Below are 17170 nucleotides of genomic sequence, written 5' to 3' on the forward strand. Positions count from 1 at the left end.
CTTCAGTTATCCTGTCACACCTTCTCATTTCTTCCGAGGGAGGAGAGAAGTCTGATGATCACCCAAGTCTCCATTTCTCTGAGCATTGCCCACATTTTCACCACCCTGGCGAAGATGCTCTGGTATAATTCAGTGGGAATCTGGTAGTGTTGTTTGAGCAAATGTAGAAGATAACCAGTGGGGTTTTCTCCATTAGCCTCAGATCAATGTCCCACAGTTCATGTCCTGCTAAGTAACAAACCCCAGCTTTTCTGGGTGTACTCTGAGGGGAGGGCTGTCCCTTCATCTGTTGCCATACACACTGGGTAGTCTCTTCTGAGTCCTGAATCTTGGGCTATACCCCATTTGTTCTGCTTTCAGTAGAGCATTCTGTTCTCTGGTGCCTTGTGAATCCTCCTCATGTGTGTAACATCCTTGGTTTCTGTGCCTGGGTGCATACAGTGTGCCAAGACTTTCTTTTCTTCTCATCTTCCTTGGCACTTTGTCTTCTGCCTACTTCTTTTTACGTTGGTATGAACCTCATCTTTGATTCTGCTTCTCTTTGTACTAGCTCATCCCTTATTGTTTCCTGTCCTCATATTCTTCAAAGTTTGCCTTCTAGAGTTTCTTCATTCTGCATATGTTAGGAGATGATGAACTGTCTGTGCAGCATCCTTTTTCCTCCTTAACAGTTTTGAATTTCCATCTGAACTCCATTTGTAATTCTTGGATTTCCTCCTGGTATACAGGAATTTTTGCTTCTGATATGACATGAGTTCTGTCAGGTAACACTTTCTGGAGTAGCATCTACCAGGTACCTGCTGGAGGATAAAGCATATTCTTTATCTCATGTTTACTGCCATCTCTTAGCCCTCTGATTGAATCTACATTCTCAGAATTCGTATTTCTGTCCAACCCTGACTTTGAAGAGGGAATAAAGACAATCCCCCAAACTTCCTCGCAAACAAATTCCCTCCAGCATGCAGTCCTTTGTTTCCTGCACCCTCTGCACTGCATGATTTCAAATATACAAGTTAGAGAGGAAATGTAATGCACACAGTACAAGATCTCTAAAAATGAGTAATATCCTCTTAACACCAAATTGCAATGTTAAAACTTTGTATTTCAATCTAAGAAATGTCTTATGTCCACGAGAGAGTGTATTTCTGACACGGGACGTGAGGCATTGGACCTTAAACCTGCCACTACCCCAGGAACTATTACACCTTGTTCTGCAAGTCAACCGAGTATAATTTGATGAAAGAATGGAACTCTGTATTTGAGCAGAGAGAGCAATGCTGCCTTGGCAAGTTAAGTTTCATTTTAACAGGCAGCATGTGGATCTGTCTGTGAGTTTTTAAATTAGCCACAACAACAGTGGATTGAATAGCCAAGGGAAAGCCATATGGCCAAAGATGTATAAAAATGCAATATATTACACAGCACTACTGCCTATACCACAGATACCAAGAGGTCAACAGGAGTTCTGGGTTTTTTTTCGGGTTAGCATGAAAGCTGTAGGGAGGCAAAGCAGCTGGGATTGCATGTGGCATAGATCTTCTATAAATGATGATGGTAAACTTTGAAGAAAATTTTACGAGGGCAAGGAATAGCTAGCTACAGGAAATAGTAAAGACCTGAGATAAGTTTTGTATATGGATTTTTAAAATTTCTTCCTTTTCAAACAGAAAGCATTTGGGCATATTAATCCACTAGATCCAGGACAGCATATGATAAAACCGTTCTGAATAGGAATACATTTTAAAAACACTGTCCCCACACAGGTAAATAATAGGCATATTACTGGAAAGATGCAGGATGCCAGAACATAAGAGTGAGTTGATCCAACAAACACTTTTCAGTCAGTAAGGCAGTCTGGAGGGCTGTTTATCACAACAAAGGGGACACAATCTTCCCCAAACTGGAATAGTTTTGCTTTAAAACCGTACATTTAAAATGTGCAATGACACAAGGTGCATGTGAAGATTCTTACTGATGGACTATTGGATTTGTTGGTATTTCATCTCAGTAAAATGTGAAATCAAAAAAGTGTCCCTCAGGAAGTGACATTTTAAAAGCGTGCAAGGGAGCCTTAAAAACAGAGGCAGAAGTTATTCTACTAGACATACCCCCATCAGTGATCTTTCAAAATTATTATAGGAAGGAGACTGATACATAATTAGTGGGATGAAGTCCTTTCCCACCTTATAGGTACACAGACCCGTAACAGATAGGGTAACACTTTTTTCAGCATTGAACAACTACCAGCAGGCTGTTGAACAGTAGGCTGCTAAACTGTAAGAACTGATGTTTTTCCTGACAGCACAGTAAACCAAAATTAAAAGTTATTTTATTCTCATTTTTATGCAATCATGTTATTACTTTAGTGTATGAAAATATATGTTAGTAGAATAGTGTGGTCTTCTAAGTTAGATAGGTCTGAAATTTAAAATAACAAAGATGCTATTTTAGAATCCATTAGTTTGTCACCATTGTTGTTCAGAATAAATTAACATTTGAAATTGTAAAATTCTAAATCCCAGATTGAAACAATCATTTGCTAAACCCTCCATTCATGAACTGTGTCTATATGACTATTTCAACATAACCTAAAATGTAACGAGGCATGGTCTATTTGAGTGGCATTTAGTGTGGTCTAGCAAAGGAGAAAGGGAATTTAATAAAAGGTAAAATAGGGAAAGGATGAGGAACAAGAATGAACAAGACAGACTGATTTGCTGACAAACCAGAAAGGTTTCTGAAAAGTCAAGTATAAAAATTGCTACAGCCCATGGCCAGATTAGCCAAGATACACACAAATAATCCACACAATGGCCTTGGCAGCATTACACTGATAATGTTTTTGCAAGGTTGAATTGGTGCTGAACAATATTCTAGTATGCTGGGCACAAATGTACTGATAGTTTTATTAAGCGCCAAGCATGTATATATTCCTTTTTTGCCTTCAAGAAAAACAGCTGCCACAGTTAGTTAAAAGAAATTCCCACATGGCTCCTGTTTGAGTTTCTGTGCGTGTCATCTGTGAGGGGCTCTCGTGGTTTCTGTGTGTATGTGCACGTGTTCCTGTTGTTTCGAGATCTGGCAAGGGCAGATCTAGCAGGCAGTGGTGAGGGCAGCAGGCTCCTTTCGGTGCTCCTGCAACGTCTGACAGGTTTGTGTAATTGGGCCACACTCTCTCCATCACCCTCTGCCATTGCACTTTCACTAGGAGGATCCCTGGACAGTTTCAGTAGCAGCGAGAGCTGTTAGCAGCTTTCCACACTTGTGGTTCTACTGCTTGGGGACTGCAGGTGAATTACCCATTTTTAAGGCTCACGCAGCAGTCATGCACAAGACGTGTATCCTTCACAAACTCTCTCAGCCTCAGAGACTGAGAGAGCATAAATGCTAGCACAGGTGATAGAAGACCAAAAAAGAAGCTCCTCTAGAGTGTAAGCTATAAAGAAACAGTGACCACATGTATGTATCCAGTGAAAATGGCACTAACATGTTCTGTTTGTTTGTTTATACGATTTTAAAGGGCAAAAGGTGGTCCTTCCCACTGATCAGAGCTTCAGTCTGTGAATCATTCAGACAGGGATAAAAGCTGCACTTTAAAACCCCTAAACACTGACAGAGTTAGACATCCAGAGATGTATGCCTCTGTGTATAAAGATGTATATTAACAGGTGTATATATGAAGTCAAAATTTTGAAAATCCCTAACAGTAACATTAAAAATACAATGTTTTTTAAAAGAAAGCTGTAGGAATCATCAAAGGGAGTTGGACTATTTATTGGTATCTAGAGTTCATGCGTTCAGGTTTCTTAGCCTTAATAACATTAGGTGATTATTGTTGAACATTAAAAACTAGCCTTGGGAAGCAGCATGATCTAACCGATAGGGCATTTACGCAAGTATCAGGAGCCCAGATTGAAATTGTGTGGAAGTCAGTGGGAAACGTTCAGGGGATTAGTTTTTTAACTTCAGTCTTACACCTAAATTGGTATTTATCTGCAGTGTGGCCTTGTACAAGTTATTTTTTTTTCTTTGTGCCTCTTTTTTTTTTCTCTCCCATCTATCAGCCTGCTTTGTCTGCAGATACAGAGGAGCCTTCAGGGCCCTGCCTGCCTTTTTGTGTGTGTTGAGTACTGAGACCTAAATTTTGGTCAGGCTATGTGATACTGTCTTAGAAATAGTAACATACTGGCACAATAATGGACAAGTGATAAGCAATTCATTTATCACTAGGTTCTTTTCAAATTTTAACAGAAATTTAGGAGTTACTAAAAATTAAACTTCCATGTATGTGAATTGAGGTTTACCAGTTTGGTATTTTAAGAGTGCACGCCCATTCAGATGACTCTTGTATCAAGATCCTGCGTTAACATCTTAAATTTTAAAATAATCAGAATATATCAGAATCAGAATATCAGAATAAATATCAGAAATAATATCAGAAATTCCTTTCCTTCACTGTAAACTGTACGTTTTCCATTTTATTAAACTAGTGGTGCTAGGCAGTAAGACATTTACCCAAATTCTTGTTTTTAAAACTCATCTAAATTACCACAAACGATCTCAAAGGGACTGAGATGCAATGGTAATTTGAATTTCAAGTCCTTTTGAATTTCAAGCAGCAAGACATTGACTGCAAGACCTGGAAGACAAATTCCAGGTTACAGACTGCTGGAGGGAAGAAGGGCATAGAAAAGGGCAAATGAGTTACTTGAATGTCTAAGTAGGATTTTTGCATTTATAAAGGCCACTAACTATCAAGAGAACCAGGAAATAGTAGCTGCAGTATTTAGCTTTAGGCTCTTCTTAAAGTCTCATGTGACAAAAAGCATGGAAATGTCCTCTTTCCTGACCCTAACAAAATTGCTCTTTTTGTCTTTGCAGTGTTCATTGTCTTCTATATGGAAAATAACAGGCACTAAATCCAAAAACTAATGAAAAAAAGTTAATATGACCAACAACTGAGACCAAATGGAAACTGTTGCACACATGGAAACACATTTAAAGTGCAAATAGAAATGAATAAATGTTATGAAATCTCAGTTGTTGTTAGCCTGATCCTGGCCCCTTTCAAGTCAGTGGCAGAACCCATTAAATGTCAGTGGGAGCTGTGTTTTACTTAACTGAGATATGTTAAAATCTAAGATGAACATTTGTACAGATCAACGGACAGGTCTTTAGCATAATATACTCTTCTTCATGATGGATACCTTTTTCCATACTATCTTGTGCTGCACCTGATCACGCTGTTTGACTTGGAGCAGTCTGGGGCAGGACTTTGCCTCTATTCAGCATAAGGCATCAAAGACCGTTGTGCACACCTAAAGAATTATGTAGATAATTTAGGGAAATGACACCATGATACGGAACAGTTGTCTAAAGTCTGCTGTTTCACCAGGGGGGTCTGGGGCTGTTCACAGACTAGTTATCGTCAATTAGTTCTGGGCGGAATAAGCCCCTGTGTGGTTTCCCCTCTTTGACTTGGCTGTGCCATTTACATAGCTGTTCTCAGCCTTGCTCTCTGCTGTATTTTGAATCATTTGTGGTTTAGAGGCAGAAAGAAGAAGAGATGTGTAAGTCAAATCTGACCTCCAAACCCAGTTTGGGATTGTAGTATGTTCTTGATGCTGAGAAAAAAAGTATGCATTTTGAGATCATTATAAGGCAACTACCATGTGTTGGCACTAGCAATGAATTATTGTTGCAGGAACGACACTTTTAGGGAAGGCATAGAGCAGACCTGGGTTTGGTCCATAGTTTAAAAGCCAGGAAATAAATTCTGGCTGTAGGATACATAAGTCAGCTTGGTCTGTCTTTTCTTTCTCAGTTTGAACATGAAACAGTTTGTAAACTGGCGATATTTAGTTAATACACTGGAATGCAATGAAATTTAAAGACACACAATTTCATCAATTTGATGCATAAATAGATTACAGCATTTTCAGCATTCCAGTCTTAGGATCAAGTGAAGTCCAGATCAGGTTTCATTTAACCTAGTTAAAAGAGCAATGTGAATGGTTTCAGATACTTTACGTGGGGTTCAGCAGCATATTCGCTCATATCTTTCAAACTCATACTGAGTAAAGACTAACATCAATAGTGGAGAAAAATCCTCATCTCTTCAATAGATTTTGTATGTCTTAAATCTTGCTGTTTGGCATGAGTGTATTTTAATGGGACATTTCAAGAATTCGTTGCTGGATTTCCTGGAATCTAGGTTGCTCATTTTCTTGAATAATTCTTCTTTGAACAGTAAGTAATGACTTTACTTCATGTATAAACAATTATTCAGGGTTTTTTACCAGCTATGTCAATTGTCTCTCAGTGTTAAAAGCATGAATAATGGCAGGGCATTTATTTTTTTCATTAAGGTTGGACGTTGTCTAAGCAAAAAGGGAATATACACAAATTTCAGATAGCTAGTCAGATACTTTAAATAACCTGTGGCATGACTTGATCTATAGTTACAGATCAGTTTGCAGGACTGAGTTCCTAAAGCGTAGGTCCTTATGTAATATTTGTAGCATAAAAGTAAGAGGAAGTGTGAAGTAGAAAGATCGTCTGTTTTTAAGATGAGAGAGCAGTTACAGAGTAGACATTAAAGCGATTGCAGCTCTATAATAATAATATTTAGATGGCCTATTTAAATAGACCTTCCAGGGAGTCCCAACTGTTTGGCATGGTGATGCCTGTGCTCGCTAACTAGCTGAGACAACATCCATTTGGTTCTGTATGTGAGATACTCAGGTTCAAAGGTGAACCTGTGTCTGTGCCCCTCACATTTCACTTCAACAAGCGCAGTGCCTTTTCTTCCCCTTTTTACTGGTTAAGCATGCATTCAAGAGCAAAGATTAGAGCTAGATAAATAAAGGTGTGGGGGAACTTCTACATACTTAGGTTCTGAGTAATTTTTGACAGATCTATTGCTACCATATCAGGTGGGACACTGATTAGCCAAAGTTGGTTCCCTGGCCTTTTTTGCATAAACATGCTACATAAAGCTTGCATTCCACAAGAGCTGCAGCTTTTCTACAAAAGCACAAATGTTGGTTTTGTAGTGGAGAGTGGATTGATGGACTCTGGTTCCAAATGGAAGCTTATACAAAATAGCTACAAAAAGGTAATACTGCTGTGGCTAATTCCAGTTTTTCTCGTCAGACTGTGCAGGTACTATAAAAGCCTATGACTTCACACCTGCTGAAACGCTCATGCTGTCAGGCACTAAAATGATGCATCAAATATAAACCTAAATCCTGTTCACATAAGTCTCCATTTTGCTGCTGTTAATTTTTTTTTTAAAGCTTACATAAATAATTCCACTGAAATCCACTGAAATAGAATTGTCAGTGAAATGGAGAGATTACTCAGCAAAAATAAAAGTGTTAGAAGTAGACAAACAATAGTTGTTTGTGATGATCTGCATTTTGTATCATAATTATTTTATAATGGAACACTTCCATTATGAACTTGATTAAAGAACAAGCACAATTTGTTGTCCTTCATCATTAATGCTGAAGAATTGATTGCAGTATATATCTGTGTGTGCAAATTCAAAACACTTTCAGAGTTCTGCCTTGGGAGCCTGAGATAAATGAGAAAACAGAACATTTGGGGAAGTTAATATTCTGAAGCTTGTTGGAGCTAACTGGTGGAAGTGGTACAAACTTACTTCTGGGTTAAACGAAAAATAATACTTAAAAAAAAAAAATCACTACTAGGATTTCCATAATAATTGACTATTTCATGGCAAGCCCTAGCAGATTCTGCATTAGGAGTTTGATCAGTGGAATTGTCCTGAAGGTGTTAAATAGTGTGGAAACTCATTAGTAATACATTGCAAAAGCAGTGATATACTAAGCATTTTCATTTGGAGGATGATTTTTTTTCTCAGTTGCACTATAAATTAGCCATTCTGTATGGATAAAAATTAGCTTGTAAATTTTGCAAGTTAAGATCATAGGATATTTTTCTTCAGGGGCTTATATTCTATTAAGGCATCTGAAAATCATTAAAGACTATTGATATGGAGTGGTCTCCAAGAAGAGGAGCTGTGGGCTCTGCGAGGATCGGTCAGGACTGTGACTCCCTCTTACAGAAAGAGAGGGGTGGTTGTTGGATTTTCTCCCAACCACATCACACTCTCGCTGATGTCTGGATGAATTTGACAGCATGTGACGCAAAACAGGAGATGGACTGCGCAGTGTTGGCATTGCTCTGCAGCAAACGTGACATCACAGCAGCCAAGTTGAAATGTGGAAGGACACACACAATCTTTGCAGCAGATACAAACCAGGTCCAGAACCAGCGCAGTCAGATCTTTGGCTTTATCCCGGGGGAAGTCTCGCTCCCGCCAGTGGCGCTGACCTGCACAGGTCACCCGGTCACCCAGACACCCGTGTTCCGTCTCCCAGTGCTACAGCCGACTAGGTGTCCTTGTAACATCAGTGCAGAGGCCAGAAAGCGAAGAGCGGTGGTATTGGAGACATGAGGTTGGCGTAACCGGGATGGGTCCAGCACTACGTGTGCACTACTCAGGCAGCAGGCGAAGCTTCCTGAACACGCAGGTCCGGTAAGCGGCACTCGGGGGCTGCGGGGAGTCTTCCCCTTCTTGACACCCCTGCCCTGCTGTTACTGCCACTGCTGTTGCTCCTAACACTCTTCCTTTTGTGTGCAATGCAGTAAAAAACCCGTTTCTGTTAGCTGTTGCCCTTCCCAAAATAGTTGTTGTGGATCTCAGAAGCTTGTTTGAAAGGACACAGAGAGAGCTTGTAGCAGGCTTTTATCAGGAACACAGTGAAAGGGCAGGCAGAAAAGCACTGTCTGGTACTGCGTTCTCAAGGAGCGTCCTGTAAGAAAACAGTGTTTCAGCTTTACGTTACCAGAACTAGTCCCCCACATCAGGACTCTCTATCTTTCCCCACCCGTTAGCATTTACAGTAGTTCAAAACCAGCTTTATATATAAAGTGCGAGTTGGAAAAGTGGTAACTGGCTTTCTTTTGTAGCTGGTGTAAACAAGACAGGAGGATATGAGTCCATTTTACACTAACTTCTGTGATCATCAGCAAGTACACTATAAGAGAGAACAGAGAAAATATGTCAGAAATAAATATTTGTTCCCCACTCGTGAGAGTAACCCTAATAAGAAAACCATGGGTTCACCTTCAGAGCTTGTTAATGTCAGACCATGCTATTCTATTGTAAAAAGGCAGATTATTTTCTTTTAGTTTATTCTAACAAGCAACTGGTTTTTTCCCTTCTCCTAACGAGGTTTTATTTAATCATGCAGTCAGTCTCAGGTACAGCTGTTAATTCTATATTCTATTTATATCAATGGAATTTACCTTACATTATTGGTTGCAAAAAGTAAATAGTAATGTGCTGAGAACATGGAAAACAAAATATGGTTTCTGGCTTGCCAAATCTTCGTCACTGAGCATATTTTTCCTTAGTGGTTGCCTTGCTGTAGTAAACAAAGTTAAGGGCTAGGCCATTTTATTAGTAACAATTCAGTATGGATGCACAAGAAAATTAATTGCTGTCTGTCCTTTTCAAAAGAGGACGTTGTTGTTTTGCTGTAGCATGACACATAAAGCCATAAAAAAGAAACAAACAAATTTTGGTTAGGAAAAACAAATACATTTATTGATACTACAAAAACAAGTGGTTCTGTGACATCAAAAAGCAGAGTTCTTACATGGTTGTTTACTTAGTCATAGAATTAGAAGCAACACTATGAGTTCCTTATTTGTGGATAAATCTACTGAACAGTGCAAATATCAAGTGGAATTGAGTCTTAAAGTTGTATTGCTCTCTCCTAAAAATGTACAGAGTTGGGTAACTGAAACTAATTCTCACAAGCATACATGAAATGCAGGAATCAAGCTGGAAATTCTTGTTCAAGCAGAATTCCCATAAAAATCCAGTTTGGAAATAGGTGTCCGCAAGCACTTAGCGAGTTTTAGTGATGCTTGTTACCATGAAGAAGCAGTTTCTAAATGCTTTGCACTCTGTGATGCATAGATTCATGTTTTTTTTTCTTTCGTTAAAATGCTAGGCAAGTGCAGGCCCTGCTGATGATTTAACTTTAACCTGAATTAGTGACAAAGCCTGTGGAATTCTCAAGAAGTTTTTAACTGGATCTGAAATTGAGAGGACTACACAACCAGAGCAATCAACCATAACATATGTAGTAACAGTTGCTGGAAGTGCAGTGAGGATAACGGATTCTTATTGCCTTTCCCACACTGTGGCATTGTGCTATGGTTTGGTTTTGGCAGGGGACAACACAGAGATTAAATATCACTCTGAATGCTGCCTGAAGTTGCAGGCATCAAATTGTTATGACTGGTTCTTCTAATACTCTTCCAAATACTAGGAAAAGTGTCACATGTATTTATATTAAAACCAAACACTGTTTGGAAAATAGTAGAAAATATAGAGGGTGAATCCCTCTCTACCTGAAGTGAACTGCAAGATTTCATTTTACTTCAACACTGTGGTCACAAACCTGTAAAGATAATGTGCATTTGTTTCAGAATGGGCCACCCTAATAAAATGAGACAGTTGGGAATTATTATGCGATAATTTATCCAATAGGTCCAAGGAGATTTGCTCTGTGGAAATATATGGACTGTTTCTCTCTGAATTAGTAAACCTTACACTTGTCTCTTCACCTCTTTTTTTTTTTACCTTTTCTCCCTCTTTAGAGACAACAACAATTCCCACTCACATAAGTGTGGTTCCCTTGAGAATGGTTCTAAAATGCTTTTGGAATTATTCTATGACTTGAATAAACCTATTCTAGGTCAGCACAAATTTGGTCTGTATTCTTCATTTGGGGTTTTTTTTCAGTTTTTATATAATGTTTGAAAATGCAAAAAAAAAAAAAAATCATCTGCTCTACTTAAGCGGTAGACAGACAGGGTTTGGTTACTGAATACCATGGGTGATGTAGATTGCCCTCCTTGGACAACAGTATTTGTTTGTACAGGCTGATACTCACACTCTACAGATAACTCACTTCAACAGCACATAGTAATGTACATTATGACTAATTCAGCTTGTAAGCAGTTTTATTGTGGTCTCTCCAGTATAGGAGGTTTTGGCTTCTTTTCAGCGTTAAGTCATACACAATTTTTAGATGATGTAGTCATACAAAGAGAAGATCATCTGAAGGAAAAGGGAATTTCCTAGTCTTTCAGCATTAACACCTTCAGTTTAACGTATAAAAGCCATTCAGTTTCTCACTTTTTTCCCTTAGTGAGGCACTCAGAAGATTACATATCTTACGATGAATCAGGCACTGTCTAGATCAAATATCCCCTGTTTTTTTTAAGTTTTAGAATATTTCTCCATCTAATTATCTCAGAGCTGAATTTTTTCCTTCTCATCTGTGCCAATAACAAAGGGCAGAGACAATAAGTGAGATCAATATTGTTCTCTGTTACAGAATTGCAGGTTGCACAATGCTATACGGTGGATCAAACAAAATTCTGAAAGAGGGTCTGCGGTGGCCCTCCATATCTCAAACACCTTGATGGGAAGGTTTGCCTGCAAGTTGCATGGCCCTTACCCAATTATCCTTACTATTTAGAGATGCTGGTTGAATGCTGGTCCATCTAAACCATTGCAAAACAAGCTGAGCACAAGATGTGAACTATAAATGGAAGTTTTCTGAAGGAAGGGATGTGGGCTATGAGAAAATGTTACTGTCAGGGTGTGGGTGGCCCTTGTGCTGTTTCAGCACGGGAGCTCGCCTTGCCGGCAGTGACAGGGCGGTGGTGGGCACGCTCCTGCTCTCTCCTGCCCTGGCTGAGGGTGACTGCGGCAGGCAGTTCCCTTCAGTGACAGACACACAGGGCAAAATTCTTGGTCTGACGGCTGTATGGTGCTTCGGTGAATCAGAGTTTCTTCCCAGGGTGATCCTAGAGCTGACTCTGTCCAGTCATAGTCTGCTCTGGTTGGAAGATTATCATATCATCGAGGTCTTGACGAGCACACGTAGGTCAGAGCAAACTGGAAGAGATGAAGATGATGGTGAAGCATGATGCTGAAATACAGAACAACAGTGCAGTGGAGCTGTATTTTTATTCTATGTAGACCAGTATCATGGTTAACCTGTGTAAATATTTCAGTATTTACTCATGTGGTAAAAGACTTTTATAATGGTAAGCAAATATATGGCATGATAGATTTAGCATGTGGGAAAGTTCATGGTGAGCTCTGCAATAATATGAAGGTTAAGCGATATCAATGTATACGCAAGTAGCAGAAAGGGGCTTCAGATTTTTTTAAAGTTAAAATGTACATGCAGGCATGCCGTTCAAATTAGCATGACAGTATACACATAAGAATTTATTTGAAATGACTCTTTTTGAGAATGCTAACATATTCAAATCTCTTAGTCTATAGCTCAACGCCTAAGAAAATACCCACTCTTCTCCCAGTGTAACTCACAGAACTAGGCCTTCAACACCATCATACACCCAATTGTTAAAAGAAATATGCCATATCTTCTGTACCACGTACTGACCGTTGCTGTGGTGCTGCTTCTGTGAGCGATATGCAGCGACATTTCAGCTTCTGTTGAAATGTAATTGACAGCTGGATTTTAGGAGAATTTCCTTGAAGTTCTACAAGGCTTATAAACATTTCCCAATTTTTTCAGGTAATAAAACCAAAACCTAAATTGCAAATGATTCACTGCAAACCAAGCTGCAAACCAAGTCAGTACCCAAAGTAGAATTAAAATCTAGGATTTCTTGATCTCCTGCCTACTCCTGTGAACACTGAACAGTGCATTGTGTAAACTGTCTTGAGCGTATATATATGTTGTGTAATACATGTTGCGCTAGTCTGTTGTTTCTGCATCTGTATTTTTGCAGATATATTGACACTGCCTAGTATATGGGGGGAAAAGTGATTCTGAGTAAGTTACTAAAGGATTTTAGAGCCTATATTTCTTTGTGTGTTCTTAAGAAGGGAAACAAGGTTTCAGAGGTGATGCAGAGCAGAAGCTTGGAAAGTTGGAGATAAAGTTGTGCAAGGAGAAGGGAGATGCTTTCAGTTCCCTCCCACATTTTCTGTTTATATCTTTCCCTGTCACATTTGCTTTCTCATTCCTGCTTCCCCCTTTGCAGGTGTGGCAGCAGGAGGGAATTTGCCAGGTTCACGGTGTAAGATTCCCCACGGGTAGTCGGTGCTGCTGACTTCCACAGAGCCGCGGGGACTTCCCAAAGCTGGCGGTCTAGAGCTTGGTCATCAAAGTTCTTGAGCACAGCACTTTGAGGACTGCAAGCCAAAGCTTCTGTCTTCCTAGCAGATTGCTAGAGATTTTACATCAGAATGTGCATTTAGGTCACAACAGCATAACTGAAAACAGTAGTTAGATCTGGGATTTTACTGGCTGGTGTTCACAAAGACAAGCTGTGGGACGTGAAATAAAGTCAGTAACAGGAACCTGACCGGGACGTGTGCTGTGTGCAAAGAAACCCCAAGTGACAAGTTCGTATGACTTTACCCTGTAGAATGTGTAACGTGTATTACTTCCTTCCATGACTCATATACAGTCGCACGTAGATAGGAACCCTGCAACCCTGTTTTTGCTTTGTAAATCATTAGTCTTAATACCTTTCAGCCTCATCTTGCTGAAATACTAAAATAAAAAACCACACCCTCACAGTCCCCACTGGCCCTCATTCCAGCCTGGACAAATTCCTCTCTGCGGTAGTTACTGGCACTTGCCCACTGAACTGGAAAAGAAAAAGCTTTATGACAGAGGGCTGATGGTGGGATCATGACTGCAGGACAATCCTCCTTCCTTTATTTTGAAGTCATGCTTATAGGGAATAACTTGTGGTAAGTGAAGCCATTCGGGGATCTACAAATACCGAGCAGAAAAAGCATAGTAACATTCTGGTCTGTAGGGAATCTATCTAGACAGCATGCTAATTCAAATAATAACAACATTTTAAATGATTAATCAGAATCTGATAGCACATCTGGGTGGGTGCAGGGGGCAGAGATGAGCATTCTACAGTTTTTCCCAGACAAGACAGAACCTGAATTATGAGCTCACGTCACAGCTCTGATAGCGAGTAAACTTGAAAGCACTTGTCCACAGTCTCCTCCATGCTTTGTTGCAAAGAAAAAGTATCAGAATATCTTGGAAGGCATGGAAATTAAAAATGTGTTAGAATTTTATGAGCTTATTTTCACAGGTTATAAAACAAGAAGAAAAGAGTAATTCAGCAGTGTTTTTCTTCATTAATTTTATGAGTATTAGCAGAGTTTTTAAAACAATTACAATAGCGCATTGTATAGGTGCTTAGAAGAAAACAACAGAGGCAAAGAAATTCAATGTCAAGTTTGCTTCCGAATTCACAGAATATAATGTGAGACAAACCTTGTTCTTAATTGTGTATCTATCTGGAATAACTGCACTATCAAGTGGAAGTAATACAGAAATTGTGTATGATCTGACTCTGTAAAATTGACTTCTGGCAACACAAAGGACCTGAGAAGTACCCAGTGGATATCCATGAAAATGATTGCACTTGCATATCAGTTGCTTCAATTTTCTACATTTATATTTTCCACCACAAATTTTTGAACCATACGTCAACGACCCATGAAAGATTTGATTACCCACCCCAAAAAAGGCCCAAGAAAGGAAATGTCATAAAAATATCATGGCTGTATATTCTTATTTTATTCTCCTCAGGGGCTTCCTGGAGCTTGAAAGGACTACCAAAGCCCACACTGCTATATGTAAAATTACCTCTGCCTAAATATGATCCTTGTCTTGAATTTGTATGAACTTTTGAAGAATCTCAATTTCAGTCCCTAAAAAGCCATGCTAGTCTAAGCTAAATAACCACAGTCCTTGCTCAAGCAAAGCCCCCCTTGAAACAAGGCATTGCCTTTGTGCTTGAAGGATTCCTGTTAATAAGGAATAAGCCACAGTCTGAATCATTACCACTGGAAAAAATGCACAGAGCTGCCACTCAGAAATACTGAGGCTGGAGCAGTGGCCCTTATGAAATTCAAGAAGCACAAATGCAAAACCCTGTACCTGGAAGGGAAGAAGCCCATTGCAGTGCAGGCTGGGGACTGACTGCCAGGGGAGAAGCTCTGCTGGGGTCGGGTGGACAGCAAGCGGGAGGCGAGCCCGCAGTGTGCCCTGGCAGCATCCTGGGCTGTGGCAGCACAGCACAGCAGTCGATGGAGGGAAGCGATTATCCCTCTCTGCTCAGCTCTCCTTCTAGCCTCCCCCAGGACAGAGAAGACACCAGTGAACTGGAGCAAGTTCAGCAGGAGGCCACCAAGATGGTCATGGGGCTGGAGCACTTGCACTGTGGGTAGAGGCTGGGGGACCGGGGCTTGCTGAGCCTGGAGAAGAGAAAGTAGGCGTAGGCTGAAACAACAGAGATTCAGACTGGGTGGAAGGAGAAGCTTTCAGCTTGAGGACGGTCAAGAAGTGGAGCGGGTGGGCCGTTTGCAGCCATCAGCCTTCCAGGTTTTCAAGACTAGCCTGGATGAGCCCCAAGTGCCCCCTTCTGACCCCATAGCTGGCCCTACTTTGAGTAGCAGGTTGGACTAGAGACCTCCTGAAGTCCCTTCCAACCTGAGTTATCCTGTGATCTCTCTCTCTCAACGGAGGTTCGTGCTACGTTCTCCTCACTCTTGGCAGCAGGCAGTGATAGCCTTTTCTCAGCACATCTCCACCTTACTTTGTGCCACTGCAGTCAGCCATTTTTTTTCTATTTTCTATGTCCCTAGGTACAAATCAGAAAAATAATGCCAGGCATTGCTCTGTCTCTGGTGGACATGGTGGTGGCAAGAGCAAAGGAGGTGGTGGTAAAGTCAATGCAGAACAAACCGGAGTCTGTGGCTCCTCATAGGTCTGCGAGCCAGAGAGATGCCTTGTATCACAGCGGTGTTGGCTATGTGCCAGGTTCCTGCGAGGGTCAAGAACTGCAGAAATTTGTCATAGCAATGTCACTGCAGGCCTTAACGCTTGGTTGGACTCACGGTTCTTCAGGGGGCTGGAGTGAGGGAATGGAGAGGTAGACCTGTCAGAGGAACTGCATGGTGAAAGAGCGCACATCGTGGGCTTTTTTTCTGCAGCTGCTGAAGTCCTGGTTTTAGTCATAACCTAGTTACTTAAAAAAAAGCCTGTGAAAAGTGAAGAAGATTTAATGCCTAGTCCTTCGATGCCCTACTCTGTTGAAACATGGGGAATGGCAATAAGAAGTGGGTTTGGCATTCTTGTGCGGTGGATTACAAATGGCACCAGGAATAAGGAAATGTGTTCTAATCCTTGCATGGATGCTAATTCATTCAATGATACCAAGCCAATTTCTTCATCTCATTACATCACAGTTACTCCATTTTCGAAATAAGGTTGATGAATACCCAGCATTGTTAATCACCTTGAGATCAGCAGTTATAAAATAACGACAGCATAGGGAGATTCAGGATGACAAATGATCCACACGTAGTTTCATGATCCTGGCCTATGGCAAAAGCTGTATGTTGCCACGATAGTTTAATCAGTAGCCTGTGGCAGTTGCTAAGTAAGCACTGTAGATTGTGAAATAACTAATACCCAGAATTAAAAACTGTGGAAAGATTTATCAAGTTCACCACAAGACCTCTCTAAAGACTTCCTCAGTTTCTTGCTTGGAGAGCATTTTAAATTCATCAACATTGTCATTATTTTTATGTTGCCAATTCCCAGAACCCTATTCAAGTTTTATGCATTGAAAAGAATAATTGTGTTATCCAAGTAGGTCTTCAAAAATTGACTTCTTCATTTGTTTGTTACTCAATATGTATGGTCATTTTGTGGGTGTTAGGGTCAGGCCATAAATAAAAACTTGATTATCATGTATTCATCACTGTCTTATCTAGGTACTATCTAGCTTAGCTTTTCACTAGTACTTACAAAACATGATTCCATAAAAGCTTGTTCTCATGACACGAGAATGTTCATGAATAAGGCTTATTCATGGGAGCAAGATTGACAGGGCTGGGCCCAAAGGTAGCAAGTATGTTGAAGTTCTGTAGCTTCTGAAAAAAAGAAGTAGGAAACCGTATCTCTGAGCATGGAAAACAGGTCCTGAACATATAATTGGTGGCAGTCTCTAGGAAGACAATCCTTTTCCAAGG

General features: G+C 40.2%; 1 long non-coding RNA gene across 1 annotated transcript in view; it reads left to right on the forward strand.

Annotated features, from left to right (window-relative positions):
* LOC141927299 (uncharacterized) overlaps positions 1-17170 on the forward strand; it is a 28538-nt gene that overhangs the window by 1721 nt on the left and 9647 nt on the right. The gene's annotated exons all lie outside the window — the stretch shown is intronic.

Source organism: Strix aluco, chromosome 9, assembly GCF_031877795.1.
Source record: "Strix aluco isolate bStrAlu1 chromosome 9, bStrAlu1.hap1, whole genome shotgun sequence".
NCBI classification, from domain to species: Eukaryota; Metazoa; Chordata; class Aves; order Strigiformes; family Strigidae; genus Strix; species Strix aluco.